The sequence below is a fragment of the Pseudoliparis swirei genome, chromosome 24, assembly GCF_029220125.1.
Source record: "Pseudoliparis swirei isolate HS2019 ecotype Mariana Trench chromosome 24, NWPU_hadal_v1, whole genome shotgun sequence".
Taxonomy (NCBI): domain Eukaryota; kingdom Metazoa; phylum Chordata; class Actinopteri; order Perciformes; family Liparidae; genus Pseudoliparis; species Pseudoliparis swirei.
The window spans coordinates 14376314-14400660 of NC_079411.1; the positions used below are offsets into that span (position 1 = coordinate 14376314).

Here is a 24347-nt window from a genome sequence, read left to right on the forward strand (position 1 = left end):
GTGTGTGTGTGTGTGGGGGGGGGTTCAAAATGTATGATGAACAAGACTGTGTGAGATCCGCCACTGATTAGCCTAACATGAAACACCTGTGTGAGTGAGAGACAGCACAGAATCTGATGAAATCAACCTGTTAAACCCTTCGGATTTGACAGAGAACTATAACTCTGATCCTAAAGACGTCTACATTAGGAGATGCTCAAGGCTTTTGTGAACGTTTACATGTCCTTAAATATTTTTTAGGTTAAGAAATGAGAGTTTAATCGCAGTTCAGAAAATGTTCCTGCTTGCTTCAAAAAAGTTGAAAGGTGCTCAGAATTACAATGGAGATGACTGAGGAGAAATGTGGACTTCTCCCCTCGTTAAGGCTTCTCTAGAAAAATCTGGGAAACTGTTGGATTCCATAGTCACATGTCTACGACAAGCACAATATTCCCTACTACTTTATCAACGATATCAAAATGCTGATATTGTAAGCTTTTAAAGTTGAACAAGTTGAAGCGGATTTGAAGATTTCCCCCATTGGATCCCATTCATTATTTATTCCATAAAGAAATTAATAATTTGAAAGTTTGAAAAGATAAAAAATATTTGAAAATATACAGTAATAGCTGAAGGATATCTGAACATTAAACAAATTAAATAGCTGAATTTTCTCAAAATATAAAGATACTGTAAGCTTTTTAAAGTTGAATATTTTCTCCATAGGAACTGATGAATTCAAAATAACATAACAGTATTTAAATATACAAAAATTTGAAACATTTGAAATGTGAAAAGTCATTCCCCTCTATTCCTGAAGAAGCTGAATTTTTTTATATTTGAATGGTTCAAATAGCTGAATATATGAAGGAGAAGAAGAGGGGCAAAAAAGGTACGGAAGAAATAGAATAATAAAAAGTTTAAATAAAGATTACAAGAACAATAGTTGGACTGCTGAAGCATTCCAACTAACTAGACAGGTGCACTCGGGAGAGTGCCAAGCTCAACATCAAGCGTCTGTCGCAGCCACTGCTATAATATTTGATTGAATGAATGCCAACCACTTGCCCCCATTTAGGCCGCGAGCATATGAAGACGTGCTTTTCACTTGAATGTCTTTTTAATCTCTTCATCTGTCTCTGTGCAGTCTCAGCTGCTTCTCACTATAGCGTCACCTGAAGAGCAACATATATTCAATGTATTTTTCCACAGGTGCATGAACACTGCTATGTTGATGCCCATTAAACAGTCACTGAATAACTGAATATATATATATATATATATATATATATTTATCAACATTTTAAATAACTGACCTCTGCGCTGCTCATCAACACCTGTCTCTCTCACTCCGTACACACATAAGCACCAGGTTGAGCTTTACTCCTGCACTGACGTAGGTGGGCAGATATGGACGGGGACAATTCATGATCACTTGTGGCCTCCACTTACCGGTGAGGAAGAGTGAGGACTGAGTCAATAACAGTAAAACAGTCAAAAAAATACCTTTAAAAAAAAAGTGTGAATCAATTCAACCACAAGAGGTCTTCGAGCATACAGTTATAAATATCAGGATGATGGGTCCAACAGTATGGGAGATTAGCCAATGACAGACAGCCAGGAGACACACACACACACACACACAAACACACAATCCTATCAAAGCTTGCGCCCGGCTGAGATAATAAAAACTCAGTGCTTTGTTTACAACTTGCTCCACTTCTTCGAGATTTGCCAAAAATCTGTTCAATGTATTTGGTGATGATGCAGGAGTAAAGTTATATGTGGGTTAGCCAAAATATTATAATTAAACCATTTTGTTTCACAATTAATGTATGAAAGCACACTGTGTTGACGGAGGGATTTTGATTATTAAAAAAAAAAAGTTAGCTCAAATGCAAAACACAATGTATTAAAATGTAAATATATAGTTGTGTGACATGATCTTGTGTGATTAGTATAAAAGTATAATCCCATTTAAGGTTTGATCTACAGTTTATCATTATTTACTGATTAGCATGAGTATTTAAATAAATGTTAGAAGATCAACAATAAATGTGGAATCTGTTAATGGGAGAGAGGAGGTCAACATATGTTCGCTCAGCATTACATATCAATTAAGGGACATATTATTTAGCATCACAATTTAGCTTCCTGTATTTCTTCATTAACAGACTTTTCATGTGCAGGAAACCCGCAAAGTGGTTCTTTAAGACACAGTGCTGTGTGTGTGTGTGTGTGTGTGTGTGTGTGTGTGTGTGTGTGTGTGTGTGTGTGTGTGTGTGTGTGTGTGTGTGTGTGTGTGTGTGTGTGTGTGTGTGTGTGTGTGTGTGTGTGTGTGTGTGTGTGTGTGTGTGTGTGTGTGTGTGTGTGTGTGTGGAATAATGCAGGGTAGGGTTCATAAAACTCCAGCCTGCTACTTGACAAAATGCAATGCTTTTAAATGTCCTTTCAGATTTCAATCAGAAACAATTGATTCATGATCACTATTAGTTCCAATACTACAAGGACGAGTCAATTAATCAATGTAATACAAATACAATGGTAAGTGTGATTTGTGATTTACTGGCCATTCCTTTCACACTACACGCTTGTTGTGCACGTCCACAGACCAGCGTAATTTCTTTTTTTAATTGATTGAGGACGACTAAAGTTAATTAATAATTCAATGTACTGAACAGCTTTAGAGAACACTATCTGCAGCACCAAGATAGACACAACAAAGTTAATGAGTTCAGCCACTACCACTGTAGTGTCTGTGTGTTTGTTAAACAGAGCTGAAACATTTCTGTGAGGATGTACTCCGAATTGTTTCATATTGGTCTTGATTAGATATGCAACATTTTATAATGACGTTTATTTACTGAAATGGTCACTTCTTGAAAGAAGAAAGAAAGACATTTGCACTTTTAAAATTTGTCTCTGCATTTGACCCATCGTTAATTATTAAGGAGCAGTGGCTGCAGTGAAGCGACCGGGGAACAACAGGGGGTTCAATGCCTTGCTCAAGGACACTTCAACAGAGAGCGGGGATTGATCTCGGTACCTTGCAGTTATGGGATGACCTCTCCCCACTGAGCTACAGCTGACCCTCAAGACTGCACTTTAAAGGAGACACAGCGCCCTCAAGGTTCAAACTTGTATTTTGGGTTTCTAGAATATTTTGACATGCAAACATATAAAGAAAACAACAAGTATTTTCTTTAAACTGTTTCTCTGAATGTACCTGTATTCCCCCTCTCTTTGAAACAAATGTTTCTTTAAGCCCCCCTCTGGAAAAAGCTGCTCTCTGATTGGTCCACTCGTTTCCTTTCCTCAGACGCCATCTTCACAGCAACTGTCTGTCAGCTACACAGAGTTTAGCGGTGAGTGAATAGTTGGAACTTCACAACCTTATGGAAGTCCTGTTTGCTCGTTTATCAGGACAATTTGAGAATACGGGCTACTTTCACATTATTTATTTAGCACCTGAACCTGCTTCATAATAAATTCATTTCTACAATATGGGACCTTTTAAGTTGAAACTCAGTGAATCTGAAAGGCAAAGTGAAAGTATTATAAAGCATCTCTGATCTCCAAACATCCAACCTAGCATGCAGAGCTTTGGTTTGAGTTGTGATTCTTATTCCAAATAACTTAAATCCATCACATTGCGTCTCGCCCTTGTTTACGTATCACTTGTTTTTTACCCATCTGGCAGCCTATTTACTTGTATTGCTTTTTTTAGTTACTATTCAAGAGGAGCACAGGTGATAGATCTACCCCTGAACAGTTATTTATGTGACGAATTGTAAAGCCTTGAGGCGTCAATGCAGTGAATACCTTGTGCTGGTGAGTACGGATGTGAGAACTTAACAACGAAGATTTTCAACATAATAAATTCAGCTTTTGTAGATCGTAAGCCTTCTATTTAGTTGCAGACAGCATGTGAGGGGCAGGGGGAATGTTTGCTGAATCGATTACTTCTTTAATTCTAAATAGAGACTGGCAGTTCAGGCAGCTGCTGGGTGTTCCAATGGCCGCACCAGTGCCTTGCCGCTGTCACAGCTGTGCTTGCCGCTGGCAGGTTTGTTCCCCTATCAGTGGATGAGGATATCCATCTTCACACCTCAGGGTTCTCAGAAGGCAGTCGCTCTCCCAAACGGCCAACTTTACTCAATCGGAGCAGGGCATTCCAGGTAACTGGCCCTTTTCTGGATGCATTATGAAGTCATACTTTGGGGACATGGAATCAGGAAACCCCCGCTGATTAGCCTCGAGCAAGGCAGTGATGCGTTGATATATATATGCTGAAGCAGAACTCAGATCATTTGGAACAAGAAGACGGAGAAGTTCTCAAAAGAGGATTGATGGAACATACATCAACAGTAAAGCAAGACTTCATCAGTCTTCAGCACTCACTGCATTACAGCTGCTGAGCCAAACACCTCTGGGCACTTTATTATCCCGTCAGTTTAAAATCAAAGAGGCAACTTTTTTCTTTGTCCAATCATGCAAGCGAACAGTATCAATAGTTTTCACTCAGTCTCAAACCTGTTTAATCAAATTAAGTTCACGCAGAGGTTAATGCCACCATATTCTGATCAGGTATAGACACCAGATCCCAGGTTCCTTTATTGTCCAACATAGGGTTGCAAAACAAAATTGCTGTCCATTCAACATACAAGAAAAACTAAAATAGTACTTCACTTTTTGAGAATTTGCATCGAGCAGAAAGTAAATGGAGTCAAACACTGGGGAATTTTCAATGCAGATAATGTCATTTAACATGGTGAATAAAAACATTTTACATCAACTTTTTATGTTTGATCACAGACACAAAACAGGATCAGCTCGAGTCATTGCATCCATTGCACTGTCCTGGGTAGTGGAACAACGCTCGGGCCAAGCTGAGCCAATCAGCTCACTTCTCTTGAGCTGGCATAGTGGTCCCAAGGGGGTGCTTGGTTTTACTGGTGAAGATGATGCCTAATGGTGGTACACGTCTCAAGGTCTGCTGCACCCCAAGCTTCCTTCTCAGGTGTTGTGTTATCATAGGTGGACAGCAATAACACGACAACCAAATAATAAGAATCAAGAGTATAAGTAACAATTGAGAGGATTTATTTCAAACAAAAAGTTGGGGGAGAGGATGAGACAAAATGGTCGAGCTGGCCTGGTTGACTCATCTCTGAAAACAAAACAGCTTTACTTGATTTTCTAAAAATAGCTTCACCAAAACAAATACAGGCGCGGCACCGGCCAATGATCCAAGGTATCCAGACAAAAGGGAATTACAAGTGTGGAAAATGTAAAGGGTACCTGAACTCACCTTCTGTCCTCAACCTCCCACCACAAACCCATAACGGTTATCAACAAAGTCACAGCTTCAACAGGCACATAACCAAAACCAAGAGCGGGAACTCCTTGAGGCTTCCTCCTTTTATTCGGGGGGCCCCACTCTGCTGGTTGGCCAGTTTGAAGTCCATGGAAACCAAGAAGCAGCATGACTGGCATGGACAGGTGGAAACAAATTAACTTGTTGGAACCTGGAGAGAAAACAAGGGAGGGGGAGGGAAAGAGAAAAAGAAAGGCAGGAGGGGAGAAATCACAGACGTGAGAGCCATGCACAGACACAAAGGTGCACAGTCAGTCACACACTTACACGCACACACATGAATGGCCATCTCATCTACTGTTGGAGATGATTACAGTTATTGACTGCATTAGCCTTATGGGTAGTTTCAGTTTTTTGGCACATGGTGCACAATTACTGAGACTGACACCCAAAGAGCAAAACCTCACCTCAAGTCTTCAAAACTCAAAACACATTTTCTGCTTTGCATTCCAATTTTCAATTCAGCGTGGCACTTTTTGCTAAACTGACAGGATTCTGACGTAACCCTCCAATGACCTGTCTGTCATTTCAAAACGCTGCCGTTTAAAATGTCAACGCCGTGTACCAATTAGTCAATGCACAAAACACCTGATAGCTTAATTGTTGACTCATCTATCAGGATGTAAGCGCTATAAAAACACCACTTTATTCACAACTGTTTTTTGCTGTGTTTATGTAGTATACTCTAATATATTATGTTCTAATGTTCAGTCAAATATGCCACTTTTGGAAGTTCTATGATGTATTTATAGATGTTACATTGTGGAGATACTAAAAAGCAGTGTGCAGTACAAAATACATGTGTGTCGTGTTTTATTAATAAATTAATGTACGCCAATCAAACAAGGACTCTGGAAAGCCAAACACAGACTTTCATTAGAGAGGAAAATATTGTAACATTTCGGTACGTTTCACTCATTCACGGTACGGAGACAGGTTAAGGTTCTTGAAGGAATACTTTATTGTTAGCATTCTCCAACACACTGACGAGGAACTCTTATTCTATAGCACGAACAGTTTCAACAACACACTCGTCTAACACACTTAACTCTGTTCCAAGGACAGGTCAACCCCGCCTCCCCTCTGCTCCACCAATCACACACCTCGACCAGCATGCACACTGCCTCACCATGATTGCTAGAAAAATTGGGTTGATGACCGACCCCTCCAAATACAAAGCCCACTTTACAGGGTCGATATATATGTTGAGCACGGCAACGTGGAACTGGTTCAGAGATGATCAGATCATATGCCCCATGTGTTTCTGCCAAACGCTGAGAGATAACCTGAGGTTTTTATGAATTTTCCAAAAAGATCTGAGGTGTTCTGCTACTGGAGTGTGTTTTGTTTAAACAAATTGAGCCCTGTTTTCAAAATCATGTTTTTGTATAAAAAAAACTGTAAAAGGTTAAAATACAATACATCTTGTTTAAACGTGTTTCACCTACTTCAACAAATATAGTACTTTTAAAAAGTCACTGACATGATAAAACACGCCTATTTCTGTTGTAAACAATGATCACAACATAATCTCCAGTGTTGTCGGAATTTCTGGAACTGAAACCAGAGTTCCCTTCATTCCAGGCCTCCCACCCTCAGAGGGGTCAATAATCCTGCTTTCTAAAGCAAAGCCATAGTCTTGTGTGTTTGCTCATTATATTCTTATATTTTACAATATTCCGGAGGAATCAAACCCAGACTATATCATTAAAAAAGACACAAACTACTTGTGGCACAATCGCTGACAGCACCAATTCATAAAGCACACCTTATTAACAAATAACGACAAGCAGTTATCGCCATTGGACTCATCATTCAACACTAAACGCCTGGGTGTTGTTTGCTAAACACTGCCATTGAAATCCCAAACTCAATTACCCATCACCTGCACCTCCTGTGAAAACACCTGTAACCTATCAGATCAATTCGAAATCAGAGCTCTTAAAATGTAAATAGGAATAAGGTTTCCTCTTTGGTGTGAACAACAATGGAGGCCAATACAATGGATTTAGTTTACAGTACAAGACAGGAACCATGTTTATGGCATCTTCAGAGGAAGTGTGTCTGATGCTGTTATGAGGTTATGAGTACTGAGAATAAACACATTGCATTTGTGTTGTAAATTATCAACAACAGCTGCTGATGAAAATGCCAAAGACTTAAGATAAGTGTGTGGATGTGCACCTGCAGAACGCTAATTATTTGATGCACGTTCGGAAAGTTGTAATGCAGAATTGACAAAGTTTTGATTGCAATGTTTTCTTTTGTTCGAGAAGTGAGCTGTTGAGTAATCTAAATTAAGATTATTATAGTTTGAGAGGGCTGCATGTCGTTGGCGGTGTCTGGTGTTCCAACTCATCTCGAAGCATTATCATTAGAATGAAAGCTATTGTTCCCTTAGTGCCAGTGAAGGACGCTTTAACACCACCTGCTGCATGGATAAGGAGAACATTAATCATTAATTCAAAGGCAAAGTGCAACATGAAGAGGAATAATCCAATTTTTACATCAAATCTTCAGAAAAAGGCCAGGAGACTGTACTGACTGCCTGTGACTTTTTTTTCTTCTCCTTTAAATCTTTTACAAGAGATGTTTTTAATTGCACAATCATTGGAATCTTTACCACTTCTATGCCTTCTCATTTGTAATTCTCTTTCCTCCTTAAGAGATGGAGGAGGCAAACTGCTTTATCTCAGTGCCTCTGAATAATACAAGTGTAATGCTGTTGTGAAGTGGAAAACACCTCATAGTGGCTGCTTGAGCGACCTTCTCAAGCCTCCGCCTTTTGACTCAAGAGCAGAGATGGACGGTGTGGTGGGTAAAATGTTTCAAATTGTGTGCTTCCACAACATATATACATAGGGTGTATTAAACTTTTACATTGTGTTATATTAGGCTTAAATTACATCTACAAAGATGATTGAGAGGGCACACACAGCTCTCTCCCTCAGACAAGGGTCAACAATGCCAGACAGAGATAGACCCAGCGGCCTTGTGCTGCTCCAGTCTTAACCGGTAGAGAGGAGACTGCAGAGCGAGGACCAGGAGGCTCAGACACAATAACGATAAGAGAGACGAGGGGGGAGACATCAGCAAGAAACCTCCACTTTCCTTAAAGTAAGCGGCTTGGACTGGGACAGAGGTCACACTGAGTGACGAGAACTAAAATGTAATGAGGGAGTGAACGGAGGCGGCACATGCATTGAGTGTGAGGTATAAATAATATGTCAATGTGTTTGTTCGGGGCTTGAGAAAGACAGATGTGGAGGAGGTCGTTGTCTTTAATACCGGACCCAGACCAGGTTTATTTGTGAAACTGTTGGTTACAGATAAATCTACGTGAATTGAACTCTGATCCAAACTCTCTGTGTCCTGTGGGTGTTTGATTACTGAGGTCCAGTGGGTGAGTATTCTGTGGTGTCTCACCAGCAGTCAGATAGGAGAGAGAAACAAGTTTATATGCATCAGGTTAAGAGATCAGTCAGAATGGACCAAAAAGGAAGAAATCCAGCCACAACAACGGGCAGACAAAAGAGAGAGGCACCAGAATGAAAGGAAACAGAGACCCTCCTCCATTTCATTGAGATGGTTGGTGGTATCCTTCTGCATGTTTCCACACAAGTTGTTTTGGCAGAGAGCAGAAGAGCGCAGACTGGAACCGGAGTGGTAACAGTCAGTGGAGATCAGAGGCTTCGGCCCGAGTACTTGGAATGAGTCTGGGGTTACGTGTCAATCAGTCCGGCTGCCTGCTGGTTGGACTGGACAGGATAACTGTGACCGGGGGCTACTTAGAAATATTATCACAACTAGTGACGAGGCAGCATCTATTACATTATTCAGCTTTCTGGCATATTCCATGTCCGGGACATATATTTTATCATTCTCATAACATGGCAAAGTTACACACTTGAGATAAAATATCCTGCACCGGGTACTCAAAAACTGAGAATGGAATGATCTAAATGCAGGTGGGCAGCGGATGAGAACAAAAAAAATAGTTGTTAAAATCAGAAATAAAAAGGCAGTATCTTTACATCCTTATAAGCTAATTATATCATGAATAAGCTGCTAGGATTGTTAGCAGCCGTGGTGGGAACGCTGATGTTGTTTTCACCTTGTGAGTCTGTTGTGAGACACCTCCTGTAGCACGAACTACCACAGAGAAGGTTTGTGTTCATATGTCTGTCGGTTTGTTTTTTGTCACCGCAACCGTGTCCGATCATGTCAGGGAAAACAGGAGAGGAGTTGAAGTTGATTTGTTTTCAGCTCTGGCACCCCGATGAACAAGAACAGCATCTTCCATTCCACCTGAGCTCCTTCGCCAGTGTCACCGGATGTTCCTCATGTGAGTCCATCTTGTTTAAATGCTCCGAGCCGTTCGGACCAGCGGGAGGCCTGAGATTAGGAGGAAGATTAAAGCAGCAATCACCGCTGGTCTGAGGAAGTGGCCCGAGCCGGGGAGTGGGAAAAGCCAACTATCAAAAGCCCCCCTCCCCAAGAAGGAAGGAAAGCCTTTGTTTTCTTGCAGTTCTGTGTGCATTCACAGAAGCAATATGTTATTGATCATTAAAAGAATCAGCAAATTGTGAAATTTTGGAAAAGAAAACATAATGATTTACAAACCATGCTATGAAATCTGCTCCTCCTGCTATTCATATGCAAACTATAAATATTAATGCAACTGTGCTGCTAACAAGCTGTTGAAGAAGGTACACCGAGACGTGGCAGGGACTCTGTTCTGTCGTTACTTACTAACACGTTATTAACACTGACTGACTGTAATGTCGGAGCATATTAGCATAACACTGGGCGCTCTAATCTGACGAAATAAAATGATACGACTGGCATGAAAACAAATATAACGTGCATAAAAAATGTAACTAAACTTTATGCCACATATTATGCAGAGCAGGCTTGGTGCATAAGAATCACCTGTAGCGGTACCCGTATTATAAATGCAGCTTTCTTTTTCTTGCTGGGTGTAATAGGCTCTTCTTCTTCTTCTTCTTCATTGTCCTCATTGGGCCATTTTTCCTTTCCAAAGAAGTTCTACAAAAACCTCTGTCTAAAAACAATAATCCTGTTAGCTTCTAGTTTTGGGATAATGTATCACGTGACCGAGACAAGCGTCTTGACATGTGTCATGAGGCACAGACGGATGTATTCTTCAATCTATCTAACTGAAACATCTTTCAGTTCTTGATAGTCAATCATTTTCCTTCACTCTCTCATCGATGTCTTTCTTGTTGGTAGAAATTGGACCAGGATGAGTTAGCCTCCTCCAAAAAACGAGAGATATAAGCTCTGTTTCAACAACATTAAATTAACTAAACTTGTGTGTGTCGCTGCCACAAAATATATTAATTTATATACTTTTAAAACAGTGATTATCCCTCGACTGGTGGTTTGGGACCCAACCAGTCAAGAATATATATATATAGCAACTGTTTTTACCTCGACACTTTTTGACCTGCAAATGACCAAAACCAAGCTTACATGGAAAACCAATCCTGAATGTTTCAGTCAGTTGAACACAAACAAGTCATGCTAAAACTGAGATAAACAAAGCTTTAATATTGTCATCAAATGGCGTTCTCTGGAGCACAGTTGATACAAATATATTTCAGACAATCAAGGGGTTCATTTCACGGTAGTACATAACAAGTCATTGTTGAAAAAACAGTGGACAATTGGAAGAACAAATAATTTGGGAAATCAGCAGCCATGACTGTCATCATACAGTATGCTAGAATTACTTTTGTATGTTGAGATTTCAACAAGAGATGCATGTTGTCACCTTCCTAAAATAGTCATTGAACAAATTTTTTTTGTTTTGCCTTAATCATCTCCTAATGATAGTGGCCAGTGGCCACCTCTGGTAAAATCCTCAGTTGAACTCATCATGGGATTCTACCCCTGTAGTATAATATATCACAATATCATGTTATCATATGTGGTCATGTTTATAGTTTTTGTGTTTTCGGAAAAAACTAAGAATTACGTAGGCTATTATTTCAGGAAGCTGATGATGTGGAACAATGATTCGATAATGAATACCAGTCGACACAAAAGGGTGAGGGGTATGTGAACGACGGCAGTATTGTAACAATCTTTTGCCAGATATTGTCTCTATCGTTTATAATTTCAGCATCTTCAAATTCTGCATAATCAGATTTGTGGGAGGAGAAAGATGATCATCATCCCTTTGATATCAATGTTTCAGAATGTTAAAGTGTCGTGAGAGTCTTGGTCGGTGCAGACAGGAGCCCAAACGCTCTGAGCCTTCTGTTCCGCCACCACCTCGTTGGTCCTGCACTCTGCTCTCCGTTACTAAGCAGCTATATGGCTAATTATTGTGGTAAGAAGGTAGGTGTCAAGCAGTGCAGAGGATTTGGCAGGGCCGCTTCCGCCTCACCTTCCTTAGGCAGCTTGTGTAATTAACTGCTTATAGGATTGCACCTCTGTTCTGCCTTTCATTTGGTTTACTCTGTGGTTTGCAGCAGGGCAATTCATGGTGACAAAAGAAAAAAGATCTCTCTGTATCTATGCATACTATACCGCATCCAGATTTTAAATAATCGCTCTTCCTTCAGACAAAAATATGCTAAATCAATATCTAACTTTTTGGGTACATTCATTTATTCTGATTTGGAACATCGTATTAACCAATTTGCAGAACTTTTCATCCAATTTCGTCTTGCATTAATGATTTTAATCTGGTCTTTGATAGCATAGCTCTGAGAGTGCACAGCTGGGATCTCCATTGTGGTTGAAAAGGGATGGATTCATTTTCACAGACGCTCGAGGGATCAGTCTTGATTATCTCAGGTTCTATCTCTTGATCTGCACACGTTTCTGTCTCCTCAGGTGTCTACACAGAATATATTTTAAAGAATGTGTGTGTTCGAGGGTTATGCTGTGCTCGTTTCCTTGGGAGGGAAATTGAGTTCAGGGTTCTTCCCAACCTTTTATGAGCCTCGGACCGGTTTCGTGTCAGACAACATTTTCACGGATCGGCCTTCACAATGTGGGCGATAAACATGACGTGATAAACATGACGTAATAAACATGACGTAATAAAATGATACGGCAGGCAGAGTAGAAAATACATCTCACCATTACGCCGAATTAGTGGGAGCCCTGAGCTTGTATAACTGCAACGAGCAGTTAGGGCCACCATCACTTGTGATCTCCAACTGTTGATTTTCTCCTGGCACGGACAGACTCGATTCACTGGGTTTGTTCACAAATGGGTCGCGGCTTCTTTCGAAGTCCACCTCTCAAGAGGTCACGTTTTAAATAAAATATTTTTCAGACTGATTAAAAAAAAATATTTGACTCTACCCTCATAGTCCTGAAAGTCTGAAAACGAGAAGCATCCAGAACCACTGCTAATGCAGTAAACAAGAGTAGCATCTTAGCCCCTGGGAATAACTTATATAAACGATTCTCAGATGCATGATGCAAACACCAAATTGTTATATTTAATTCACAAATTGAGCACAATGGTAATAACGTACAAATTCCATTCATAGGCATGTTATTACTGTATGAGGCCTCCTGAGCCCTGCTGCAACCCATGCTTTGACTGAAGTGTCGCATGTTTTGAACCGCTCTGTTAACTAAGTAAGTTGATTGGACTTTTGTTTAATCCGTCTGAAGCCAGATCTTACTTTTAAACACTTTGTTTCTCACTTTGTTCAATGTTGCTGTTCTACCATACTTTAATGTAATTGATTGTCTCCTAGTAGGACATTGCAGGTAGTCAGGATTAGGCCCAACGATTTGCCCCAGTCATGTACGAAAGCTCTACTACTATGGCCAAATCTCAACGTTTTTTACTGAAGCCTGAGCCAGCCTCTTGGCTCCCTCCAATCATGTTTAAACAATGTATATGACTTTGTAATGAAGCAGGATGAAGCCTAAGTAATGAGGTGGCAATAAAAGGCCCTTGTATAGCTTTTCCCTAGCCCTCTAACACAGAGCCCTGACCTTTTTAACTAGGAGAATTAATTGGGCCGGGCTAACCTTTTAGAGGCTAGCCGTTAAATATGACCAGCGTTCCCGGGTCGGCTCATTATACCACACTAGCTTTCCTAGTGCTCCTTTCCCCCTTTTAGTTTGGGGCCGCACTGCAGCCAGTCAGTGACTCAGATGGGGAAGACATTTTAGGTCAGTCCAATTGAGCCCTATGTTCTATACCTGGTCATTTAGCCCCTACTAGTCGAAGGGGTAAACTTCTGTGTGCTCACAGGATGTGAGAACCACTATTTTGATGCACCAGAATATTTTTTGTGGGAAACGACAGTACAGGTTTAAGTAATGCCGATATATTTATTCAACCTATTGAAAATGTATTTGGAATTTTCTGAAAGCAAGAGAAAGGAGATCGATATTGTCAGTGTTAGAGCAGTGGTCGCCAACCCGTCGATTGCGATCGACCGGTCGATCTCGGAGACGTTCCCTGTCGATCTCCAAAATAAAATGAAAATAAAATCAGAAACACATTGCTCCTCGTTCTCGAACATTTTCTGAAGTGTCTTCTGAAACGTTTTCTTCCTGACTGGAAGTTCGAGGTCAGAAAAGATCTCCACCTGATTTTAATGAACGCCTGAAAACGTGTTCTCTGACAGCCGTGATCAGCTGTGCTCCCCAAGAGAGGGGAAGGTAGGACTACAGCTGGGGCGCAGAAAGATCTTTATTCATAACTTTACACATGACACAAGGTCAAAGTACACCGACATACAACTACGTCATCAATAAATAAATGTTGTAATGCCTGTACCTTAGTCAAACTATTCTCGACTCTGTTGCCCCCTACAAGATCAAAAAGTTAAACCTAACAGCAGCCCTGGATAAATGAAGCCACCAGAGAACTTAAGAGAGACTCTAGGAGAAAGGAAAGAAAATGGAAAAAAACTGCTCTGCACGTATTTTATCAAATTTGGAAAGATGCATTGAACAACTACCAAAAGGCAGTTAAAGAAGCAAGAACCTTCTTCTCCAATTTAATTCAAGAGAACCATTCAAACCCCAGAGTTTTATTTAAGGTCATAGACACAGTCATGAACCCCCCCTCCTTTCATTTTATTGATGCCTCACAAGAGATGTGTGAGAAATTTTTAATTTATTTTAATAATAAGGTAAAGGAAATAAGACATCAAATTACACCCCCAACCCGTATTTTACATGCCAATAGGGACATTCAAAACTATTTTAGTCATTTTCAACCAGTATCTATAACCTTTTTATCTCAACTTATTTAACAAATGAAATCAGCCACATGCAGCCTTGATTTTATTCCGACAAAATTCCTCAAGGAGGTTTTTTAACACTATTGGGCCAAGTATTTTATTAATTATAAAAAGCTCCCTAGCAAGTGGTACTTTCCCATCAACTTTTAAACATGCTATCGTACAACCGCTTTTAAAGAAACCGAAGCTTGATCAATCTGTTCTTTCGAATTTTAGGCCAATTTCAAAACGTCCTTTTTTATCAAAACTTTTAGAAAAAGTGGTTTCAACGCAACTTTTAGCTTTTATGAATCAGCATAACTTATTTGAGAAATTTCTGTCAGGTTTTAGAGCACTTCACAGTACAGAAACTGCCCTCCTCAAGGTAACGAATGACCTTCTTTTAGCAGCAGACAGGGGGGAGAGCGCAGTTTTAATTATTTTAGACCTTAGTGCAGCTTTCGATACTGTTGATCACGCCATTTTAATCGATCGCCTCAAAAACTGGGTTGGCATCAAAGACACTGCACTTGGCTGGTTTTCCTCGTACCTTTTAAATAGATCTTACTCGGTCACCAGAGGTAATCACTCATCTTCCACTTCTAATATTACCTGTGGTGTACCACAAGGTTCAATTTTAGGTCCACTTTTATTTTCTATCTATATGCTTCCACTTGGTCAAATCCTCCAGCGACACAATGTATCTTTTCATTGCTATGCAGACGACACACAGATATACCTTCCACTGAGACCAGGTGACCCAGAGAGCCTAGCTGCTGTTTTAGATTGTCTCTGATGTTAACTGCTGGATGGCACAACACTTTCTCCAACTCAATAACTCAAAATTAGAAGTGATAGTCTTCAATTCCCCAAACAATAACACCGGTATCGTCGATAGTGAACTTGGTCCCCTTGCTGCCTATTTAACACCTGTTGCAAGAAATCTGGGTGTCATGTTTGATTTGCAATTGAATTTTGAATCACAGATTTTAAAAATTGTCCAGTCCTGCTTTTTTCAGTTGCGATTCATTACAAAAATTAAACCGATACTGTCAGTCAGACCTGGAAAAAATCATTCATGCACTCATTTTCTCAAGACTAGACTACTGCAACTCCCTCCTTTCCGGCATTAATCACAAATCTATCTCCCGCCTCCAACTAGTCCAGAATGCAGCAGCTAGGCTTCTTACTGGTTTTAACAGACGACATCACATTACCCCAGTCCTGGCCTCTCTCCACTGGCTCCCTGTTCGTTTTAGAATTGATTTTAAGATTTTGCTGATCACTTTTACAGCATGTCTAGGTCTGGCTCCAAGCTACATCATTGAGTTGTTAGCCCCTTATGAGCCAGCACGCAATGGTGTGTTCACACCGGACGCGTCGAAATTTCGACCCGCGTCGAGATTACATGCAAAGTCAATGCACAGCTGCGTAGAAGCTGCGTAGCTGCGTATTTTCCAGCGAGCAGCGCGTTAGACGCGTTTGAAGCAGCACGAACAGAGGGTTTGTCGCGGGCCGAACAGAGCGAACAGACGCAGCTCGTCGACGCGCGAGTTGAAATTTCCCAACTCGGGCAGCAAAAACGCGTGAGTCATAGTTGCGTCAGCCAATCAGCATTGAGCAGCTCCGCTCGTCATCGTCCTGCCGGTTGAAAAAATGGAGGAAAAGATTATTGTCGCAGTCTGTGGGCACCCCGAACTTTACGATACAACTCTTATGCTTACCGAAACCGGAGCTATAAAGATAAAGCGTGGAACAAGGTCGGAGAAGCCGTGGGACTACCTGGTAAGTTTTGAATGTATGTATTTGCTTTTATTCTAGCTATTTGTTGTACTTTACTATCAACCAACCGCCGGCATATGTGTTTCATGGCAGAGGAGATCTGCCGCTGTAGGTGGAAAAGTCTCAGAGACACGTATCAAAGAGAGAAGAGAGAGAGAGCAGCGAGAAGCGCAGTGGGAGTGCAGCTCAGTCCACGAAAAAGTGGAAGTACTCTGCGGTCCTGTCGTTCCTCGACCCATTTATTACTCCGCCCCCGACGCGTCCGACGCGTTTGGTGTGAACCCACTTTTTTCGACGTGCGTCGAGACTGCTGCGTCAGACGCGGCGAGAAATTTTCCGACGCGTCCGGTGTGAACGCACCATAGATCCTCTGGTGGGGCCCTTCTGGCCGTTCCAGAGTCGAGGCTTAAATCAAAGGGTGACCGTGCTTTTGCTGTTAGAGCCCCTCGACTTTGGAACGACCTACCGGAGGGGATAAGGCTCGCAGAATCAGTAACTTCTTTTAAATCACTTCTTAAGTGACTTTTTTCCGTCCCGAGCGAGACGGAGATCGGATTTGTGTTTACGCGACACGTAGAGACAGAATGACATGCTGCTGGTTAGAGACGACCAACAACAGACGGATTGGAAGCTCATTCTGCGCATGCGTTAAATGCGTTAAAAAAACTAAACTAATTAATCCTGTAATTTAATTAACTGAGTTAACTCGTTATTTTTCACAGCACTAAAATAAAATTATTATTATTATTAGTGTAAATGTTTACGTTACGGCATTCACAAATCACGCCTGTGCATGCGCAACTGCTGAGATTCTTGGCGACTTGCCAGGTCCTACCTCCGTGAGTTCGGCTTTTCTGCTGTTGTCCTTCAAAACAAAAACTCAACATTGAGCTTTTGTTCTTGTCTGGTGAAGCAATCTGGTTTACTTGAAAGTTATTGCAATTGTATTTATTCTATTATTTGAAAAAGCACAGAATGCAGGAGTCACAAATGGTGATTCTCATATTTATTATTATTATAATTATTTAAATCTGGGGATGTCTGTAGAGCTGATGTGAACGTATTCACCAACGGGCTGACTTCAGAACCAATCCCAGATGAGAAAACTTTTTCTTGTTCATATTGTGTGCGGTGAACAAATATCTTACTTTTTATATTGCACTTAAATTCTGTGTTCCTGGTCTCATCAATTTGAAAGCTGAACCAAAGTGTTTTGATTTCATTCAATTAGAATTAGGCCAAATAAAAAGCCTCAAGTCATAAGTCCAGTCTGGACAGTCGTTTTCTCTCAACGCCTCAATAGGTAGATCTTGCCTGTCATGAAGGCGGAGGTCAGGGATCTTGGGCTCAAAAAGGTTGGTGACCACTGTGTTAGAGGATATAAAAGAAGAAAAAAAACACATTTTACAAAATTGTGCTGCTGTTTTGAACCTGGAATATTGTGGTAGAAACCTTATCTTGCCACTGTATTAGTAAACAGGAGGAGATGCCAGGGAAGACCCAGGACACGCTGGAGGGATTATATCTCCCAGCTGGCCTGGGAATGCCTCAGGATCCTCCAGAATGAGCTGGAAAAAGATGCGGTTGAGAGGGAAGTCTGGGTCAGCCTGCTGGGTCTGCTGCCCCCTTGACCGGATTATAAATTATTAATTATTAAGCTGATGAGAAAGGATGGATGGATGTATCAGTAAAAATGCCAAACATGTTTGTCACTGACTTCAAGAACAGAAGGAGTGGAGGAAGAAGGTCCATCAAGAAGGCAATCCCTGACACCTCCTAGAGATCGCAAAAAATCTCTAGCTCTACTCCTTGACCTCCAGAATGCTAACAGTTCTCTGCTGGATGAAAACCATTTAACCATAGTATGCTATTAAAACAAGTTGCATCTGGTTTGTATCTTATGTCTTTGATGATAGAAAAGACTTGCCAGAATATTAATATATGAATAAATACAGTGTCAGTAGAAGCTCCAACGTGGATTACCGAGCGCCAAAGAAAGAGCAGGCATAATTACATCTCTGCTAATGGGTCCATACAATCTATAAAGATATATATATATTTATATACTTACTAACAGTAGAGCAAGAATACTTAAATCTTCACCAAACTACTCAAACTTTCGAGTGGTATTACAAGACTGTATCTCTGCAACACAATACATCATTAACATCAACACTGTAACCTCTTCACATTCTGTTCATGTTGTTAGGTCATTATTTTAATGTTTTAAACTAAATTATAGCCAGATCTTATACATTGAAGCGCGGATCATGCTGGCTCTTTCCAACATGTTTTCCTGTCATTGTATGTGTCGTGGGGAAAACAAATCCCAGTAATTGCACTTAACGCATAGTTGATGCTGGTTTTATATGTTAAGCTTTCAGCCACTTAACACCCACAGTTTGACAGCAATATGAATGTAATTACTAAATAAGCACGGATGGGAAGACCATTTTGCATGCATAGAAAACTAACTTGAGCCCTTAAATTATATATATTTTAAATAATTTTATATACGTACAATTGAACGGCAAATCTTGGAAGTAAATCAATTTTGTTATCAGTGGGTGTGTTACTTTGTCCCTTGTCACCCATCCTGTTCATGATTTCTGCCAGAAACAATGGATTTCCCCCTTCAGGTTGGAAACAAATAGCTGCCCCAAATGGTTTGAGTTTTTCTAGGTTTTCTAGGCGAGCAGCACAAAGATCAAGCAAATCAGGCACGTTGGTGCATTGTACTTACCTGACATGGTGAGGAAAGATGGAAGAATAACGGCACATCTCTAGCTTTAGTGCACTTCCAGCCCACACCTTTGATCATGAGCTTTGGCTAATGACTGAAAAACTCAGATCATCAATAAAAGTGTCCAAAAGATGTAAAGGTTTTTACCTTTACGGGGATTCAGGGCCCAGTCTAAGGGACAAGGTACACTCAAAAAAATAATTATCCAAAAAACCTTGACTTTAAGTATTTCAATTACATGTAAATTTTCCATGTAATTTCATTACATAAATTCAATGTAAAGCATCTAATTAAACATTATGCTTTTCCATCCCATTGAGTCAGTCTGAATAAATTGAATAATCCTTATGAGATTTGATTACATTAAATTGATGCAAATTCATACATAAACCTTATGTATTATTACATATAAAGTTAAGGGGACATTTTACATAAACCTAATTTGTTTAATCAAGTATTATATATTTGAAACAAATCACTAATGCATACAAGGACAATTCAGAAGGCTTTATTGACGAATACCAAAAAAAAGTGTTAAACAGGTATCCAAACAGTCACAATACGACACCAACAACTTAAAAATTAGAGTTGTGATTATGATCATTATGATGAATAGTAATACAAAATGGATTAATTATTAATAAAACTGATACCAGTATTGGTAAACCTGGGTAATGGAACAATTAGAACACAACATTTTAGTCATGAAGTGTTAAACAGGTATACAATATATCCAGTCTAGCCATGCATTATGACATCAACAACTTAAAAATTAGAGTTGTGATTATGATGAATAATAAAATACAAAATGGATTAATCATTAATAAAATGGATACCAGTATTGATAAACCTGGGCAATGCAACAATTAGAACACATAACAGCTTTTCCAGTGAACCTGACAACAGTACCACAAACTAGTAAGTCACTAGCTTCTTTACAGTCTTACCAGGTCAATATATCAATGTCCAACACGCCAAAATGTGGCTAGCTCAACTCTCCAGTGCTGACCATGTGAGCTCATTGAAGCATCTTGATTTTAAGTGTTTGGACCTTTGGGGACAACTTCTTTCCATTCAAGTTCATCAACACTTTCTGGATGAACTCAAAAGTGAATTTGAGTTCTCGGGGATAGCTCAGGTTGAGAGTGTAAATTAGGCCAAAGAGCATGGCACGTCCAAAGGCAACGCCTCTCAGATTGCATAGCAGCTCCACACCTTCGATCACCACTCCAACGTCCTTTGGCTCGTCCTCTTTATCAGCACCTTCTTTGATAATCCTGTAAAGGCCCATGGTGGTCTGCGCGATCTCTCGCTCAGCTTCCTCACTGTTGACGTTCTGATGGTGAAAAACAAAGTGACCATTTTGAAAGAAAACATTGCAAGTTTAACACTGAAAGCTCACTGTAAAACTCACCAAGTACTCCTTGATGAGAGTGTTGCTGTCCTCATTGAGGGAGACACACAGAGGACACACTCCCTCTTGAGATCAATGTCCTCACTCTGCAAAAGAAGCCACAATACAATTTTGAGTATCCACTTTAAGATATTTTTCAGGACATTGCTCATAACCATTTTATTCTCACCCAAGGGATTACTATGACACTTGAAAGAAGGCATTTGTCCTTATGACATGTTCTGGCAAATTAAAAAGTATCCTACACTTGCCTTTGTCAGCGTCACAGCGCTAAATCCAACTTGTATTTCATTAGTAATAAGCTATGACAAAATGATTAAAATAATATTCTGTTTGTTTATAACCAGACTAACAAAGCCACTAGTGTCAGACTGGACTGTGCGCAATGTACTCCTGAGCCAAGGTCGATGTTGCTTCGAATACCGTTTTCCCGTCGATACGAGTGAAATGTGAGTTTTCCCCCTCGTAAGACTATTAAAAAAAATGCAATTATGGATATCTAAAAATAAAAAGCCCATAACACATGAATGGCAAAAGCGAGGTAATTCTTCCTAGGAAGAATGTCAGTGGATATCTGAAATGTTCTTTTTGACCAGAAAATAATTAACTTACGGACATCTGCAATATATATCCAGTTTAGCTTTTAAGATTCAAGATTCAAGATTCAAGATGTTTTATTTGTCACCTACACACACAGGGTGTGCAGTGAAATGAAAGTGGCAATGCTCAGCAGGAATGTGCAAGGGCAACAAGTACACACTATTTACAATAAAAAACAACACAATATTTACAGTAAGTGTGTGTGTGTGTGTGTGTGTGTGTGTGTGTGCCTAAGAGGGCAGTTGTGTGGGTCTATGTGGGGTCCTGGTGAGGTCGGAGTTCACAATCCTGATGGCCTGAGGAAAGAAACTCCGTCTCAGTCTCTCTGTTCTTGCAGCGTGACTACGGAGGCGCCTGCCTGACCGCAGCAGCTGAAACAGTCTGTTGTTGGGGTGGTGAGGATCCTTCATGATCCTGCCGGCTCTGGTTCTGCACCTCCTGGTGTACAAGTCCTGCAGGGTGGAGAGTGTAGTTCCAATAGTGCGCTCAGCCGAACGCACTACTCTCTGCAGAGCCTTCCTGTCCTGAGCGGAGCAGTTGCCAAACCAGGCTGTGATGCTTCCTGTCAGGACGCTCTCTACAGCTCCAGAGTAGAAGGACTGAAGGATCCTCTGGGAAACTTTAAATTTCCTCAGCTGCCTGAGGTGGTAGAGGCGCTGCCTTGCCTTTCTCACCAGAGTGTCTGTGTTCGTTGACCATGTCAGATCCTCGGTGATGTGGACTCCCAGGTATTTATACCCGCTCACCCTCTCCACAGTAGTCCCGTTAATCCCCAGTGGTGAGTATGTCCTCTGTTGTTGTACCCTCCTAAAGTCCACAATCAGCTCCTTAGTTTTGGTGACATTCATGATGAGGCTGTTGTCCTGGCACCAGAGTGACAGATCAGCAACTTCCTCCAGGTAGGCCTTCTCGTCGTAAATGTTAAAACAAAGAGAAGTCAGCAGTAAAGTTATAGCAGTGAACATAACAGTGTAGTGTGTAGTTTATTTGCCAGTAAATAAATGCTACTACTCCTCAAGACCCAAGCCTTGAGAAAGAGAAGACATATTGCCCACTTGTCTGATGTGTATGACCTATTAGAAGTCAAAAGTCCTTGAGACTTTATACTTATCCCGGGGCAAAACATGTTTCCAACTAGGAACTTACAATCTAGAATATTTCCACTTTTAGGTCAAGGTTTCTTAAACCCCACTCCAGAGCAATTGTACAGACTGCATAAATACAATTCTAGGTTTTCAAGGATGCGGGAACTCTGTTAAAACCAGTGTTAAAATGGATTTTATCACAAGATTTGACTTTGCTTAACAACGTAACCAGTCAATGCACTTGCCTTAGCTGTTGGAGCCATGAGGAGTCAGATCTTCCTTCCAGCAGCTCCTCCTCTGTTGCTGACGACCTTAGTTATGTTGGCTGTGTATTTGACATCCTCCACCTAAAAGAGCAAAAAAAGAAAACACTGTCAAGATAAAGCCAACATTTATGCAGAAAACTATGGCTTATTAAGATGTAACTTATCAATATCATCATATGTTACATTACTCACCTAAAATGAGAGGTTGCCACAGGATGAAAGATGCTTTGTGGATTTGGCTTGAATGGTGTACCTGAAAGTAATGGAAAATATTCCAAGGTAAGTTTTCAACCAGGATGAGAATAAGCCAACTGCAGAGGTGTGTGTGTGTGTGAGAGAGAGAGAGTGAGAGAGCTCTCAACTGCATTGTTCTTCCTTTTTTTATATCGTATTGCATATTATTCTATATATATATTTGTCTTTTGTTATAAAATCATATTCCTTGCATGTGAACACCCTAACATTAATTGTCAATGAACAGGATTCTGATCTTAAGTTAACATTGTATTTATATATTTAAGCCACCGCAGTTTGAACGTAGTTCAGCTTGTTGCCCGCAGTGTAAAGAGGAAGCGAGTGACGCATTTTAGCTCGTGCCGAGCGCGAGCAGCAGGTGCCAGCAGTTTAGACATAGCTTTCGGTAGCCTGTGTTAGCAAATGACGCAGCCTAACCGGCTGTAGCCTGACCATGAGCAGCAGAACGGCGCTCCGCCTCTGGGCTTCAGGAAGACGAGGCCTATACGGACGCGGGTCTCGACGTGTACTACAACCAGTGTCGTTACCTTTCACGCGGTCAAGCGAGTCAGCATGTAAAACTGCGTTGCTAGCTAGTGCTAAGCCAGATAGCAAGTGCTAGTGAACACGTGGGACTAGCCAGATAGTGGAAGTTAAGCTAACTGTCGACACACGCAGCCCGAGCTGCAGCAGCTTGGCAAGCAGAATATTCTCCACCGCTTTGGAAGCTAGCTTAACTGTTAAAAAGCAGAAGGTTCTCCACCGAAGTCAGACCTATTTCCCAATCAGTGAAACTATGCTAATGTTGAAGCTGCTAGCTCGTGCTAAATTACATAGCAAGCCTTTTTGCTAACCTAAATTCACCAACCTTCGTAAAAATAATACTTATAAAATAACATTACACTTAAGATGGAAAAGGATTGGACTTACCTTATAACTTTGTCACGCTCGGTCGCTCTGTCGGTCAGAATGACAAGTCCACTCTCAAGAGGTCACGTGGTGAAGTGTTTCCTGCACGCACATATGCTCCTTCTGTGATCCAATCAAGTAACGTTTACTTGATTTGTTTATGTTCAGGTTATACGAAGCATATTTACATTGTGTTTAAGTGGTTTTAATAAATACACTTTAGATTTTATATATTTCAGTTACGTTTTACTTAAAAATATTGTTTAATGTTTATGAGGGCCAAGAATCAGTTTTTTGAGTGTAGGAGCTTAAAGTTCACTGGTCCTCAACATTGAAATGAGCCATCTAAGGCGGTTTGGGAATTGGAATACGAATGTTCAGATATCTTTGTACTGAGCTTCCAAGCACGTCAAGGATATCAGCAGCCAGTATATTATAGCAGGAGCCCTTCGGCAGACTCGGAGCACGCTGGAGGGATTGACCTGGGAGAACCTTGTGATCCCCCCCGGCGAAGGAAGTAGCAAGGGAGAGTGAAGTTTTGCTTTGCCTGCTACCACCGCGTCAGGGAATGGATAGAACATGTTTAACCCTTCAGCATTCACAAATGTATTTCAGTTGGGGAAACATATATACTCTGCCGAGGTAGGATTGAAAAGTGGCTCTTTAAAGTTACTTCTATCCAACTTCACAGAGAACAGCGGTTAGACCCATACTTTACAATGTCA

The 24347-nt window shown here is 40.7% G+C and overlaps 2 long non-coding RNA genes across 2 annotated transcripts; both read right to left on the minus strand.

The window, feature by feature from the left end:
* Positions 1 to 19606: 19606 nt before the first annotated feature.
* On the minus strand, positions 19607 to 21359 carry LOC130189593 (uncharacterized). The gene is made up of 2 exons (XR_008830837.1): positions 20529 to 21359; positions 19607 to 20450 (listed from the first exon to the last, which is right to left on the minus strand). It is a non-coding gene; the product is annotated as an uncharacterized LOC130189593 (long non-coding RNA).
* A 1105-nt stretch (positions 21360 to 22464) lies between these two features.
* LOC130189594 (uncharacterized) lies at positions 22465 to 23731 on the minus strand. The gene is made up of 3 exons (XR_008830838.1): positions 23644 to 23731; positions 22672 to 22732; positions 22465 to 22560 (listed from the first exon to the last, which is right to left on the minus strand). It is a non-coding gene; the product is annotated as an uncharacterized LOC130189594 (long non-coding RNA).
* Between the last annotated feature and the right edge of the window lie 616 nt (positions 23732 to 24347).